This window comes from Theobroma cacao, chromosome 1, assembly GCF_000208745.1.
Source record: "Theobroma cacao cultivar B97-61/B2 chromosome 1, Criollo_cocoa_genome_V2, whole genome shotgun sequence".
NCBI lineage: Eukaryota > Viridiplantae > Streptophyta > Magnoliopsida > Malvales > Malvaceae > Theobroma > Theobroma cacao.
The window spans coordinates 29,627,825-29,630,349 of record NC_030850.1 but is presented as its reverse complement, the minus strand read 5'-3'; positions in this window follow the sequence as shown (position 1 = coordinate 29,630,349).

Sequence of the window (2,525 nt, the reverse complement as noted above, 5' to 3'; positions counted from 1 at the left end):
AATCACACCTAGATAAAAAGATTGGTGGCGACTCCCACACCGATTCTAATTTTCGCCCGACGTCTGGCGGACGGGTTCCCGGACCCGCACGTTACGACACTTTGTTTAGACCTTTAGTAAACGGATCCGCTAAATTTTCATCAGACCTCACATAACTTATAGTGACTATACCATCATTAATTCTTTGTCTTACAATGCTGTGTCGAAGTCCATTATATCGACTCTTTCTATTGTATGCTTGATTATATGCCTTTGATACAGTGACTTCATTGTCACAATGTATGAAGATTGGTGCCATTGGTTTAGGCCACAATGGAATTTCATAGAGTAAATCTCTCAACCATTTCACTTCTTGGGTGGTAGATGCTAAAGCTATAAATTCAACTGCCATAATGGAGTTTGCTTGACAAGATTGTTTCTTAAAATCCCAAGAAACAGCACTTCCACCAATTGTAAAAATCCAATCAGTCGTAGAAGTATGATCCGTTCTATTTGAGTTCCAACTAGCATCTGTATATCCTTTTAAAACTGAAGGAAAACATGAATAACAAATACCATAATTCTTTGTACTCTTTAAGTACCTTAGAACTCTATGAACAACATACCAATGTTGTTTACTTGGATTACTTGTAAATCGACTTAGCATCCCAATCGCAAAAGCTATATCCGACCTTGTACAGATCATAGCATACATTTTGCATCTAATCACTTTTGCATATTCATTTCGTGCTATTGGCTTGTCTTTGTTGGGTACTAGCCTTATATTAGAATCATAAGGTGTAGTCATTAGCGAACAATTTGACTTACCATACTTCATTACAATCTTTTCAATGTAATGAGATTGAGACAATGTTAGGTTATTATTGTCTCTTATTATTCTTATATCAAGAATAACATCTGTCATACCTATATCTTTCATGTCAAAATTCTGTGACAAGAACTTTTTTGTGTTCTCCACTTGTTCTACATCAGTTCCAAAGATTAACATGTCATCAACATATAAACAAATGATGACACCTCTACCATTATGGAAACTTACTGTAGACACATTTGTCAAATTGATTGATATTGTAGCCGTTAGCTAGTACAACTTCATCAAACTCTTGATGCCATTGTTTAGGCACTTGTTTTAATCCATACAAGGACTTTACAAGCTTACATACTTTCCTTTCTTAACCAGAAAGATAAACCCTTCAAGTTGTTCCATATACACCTATTCATCTAACTCATCATTTAAGAATGTTGTTTTAACATCCATCAGTGATTTACCATCTTATGTATAAATGCAAGTGCTATAAGCACTCTAATTGTAACTATTCTTGCTACCAGTGCATATGTATCAAAATAATCAACACCTTCTTTTTTGTTTAAAGCCTTTTGCTACTGGCCTTACTTTAAACTTTTCTACGGTTCCATCAACTTTCATTTTCTTTTTAAAAATCCACTTACAGCCTATAGGCTTGGAACTTAGTGGAAAGTCTACCAATTTTCAGGTTTTATTTCCCATTATTGAGTCCATCTCATCTTGTATTGCTTCTCTCCAAAATGAAGCATCTCGAGACTTCATTGCCTCTTCATAAGTTTGAGGATCACCTTCACCTTCTACATTAAAGCAGTAAGGTAAGTATTCACATGTTTCTTCTCTTGTACCTTCTACTAAGTATATGAGGAAATTGGATCCATATGTCTTTACTTTTCTAATTATTTTACTCTTCCAGAGCTCAATTTTCTCGTCATTTTCTGAAAGTTTATCACTTTTTGTTACTAGTTCTTTGGGTCTTGGAATTGAATTAAATTGAATCTTGTTTCATTAAAGATAGTGTCTCTTGATTCTATGACCGTATTAATGGAATATGAATCATTGGGCTTTATCACCATGAAACGATATGCTTTACTGTGTTCAGTATATCCTATAAATATACATTCAACTCCTCTTTCACGCAATTTCTTTTCTTTGGTTTCGAAACTCTTACTATGGCTCGACATTCCCAAACTCTTAAATAATTAATGTCGTAACGTGCGGGTCCGGGAACCTGTCCGCCAGACGCGGGCGAAAATTAAAATCTGTTAGGAGTCACCACCAATCTTTTTTATCTAAGGTGTGATTGGTCACCTATTAACTCGATTCTAATCGACGAAGTCCTAAATTAATTTTAGGCCGGTCGAAAGAACGAGAACTGGTCTACATTTTTAGAGATGGGTTCGGAAGTACGGTTACGCACGGAGAAGGGTTAGCACCTCCGTGGCGCCCGTTCCACGAACGGTACCATTTAATCTTAAGTTATCTTAATATAGACTTATCCTAATTTAATCCCTATTTTATTAATTAAATTTTTATTAAATTGACAGACTGAGTTTTTTTCTGTTTGGTTTTACGTATACACATGATGCAAGCGTAAAATGATGTCATGACTTGTTTATTTTAAATGATGGAGTCGGTAATCTTTTATTGGAAAATTATTCGAAGACCATCCCAACGCTTTGGTGAAGTCTCGAAATTTTCCTCACCTAGAGATATCCCCGGA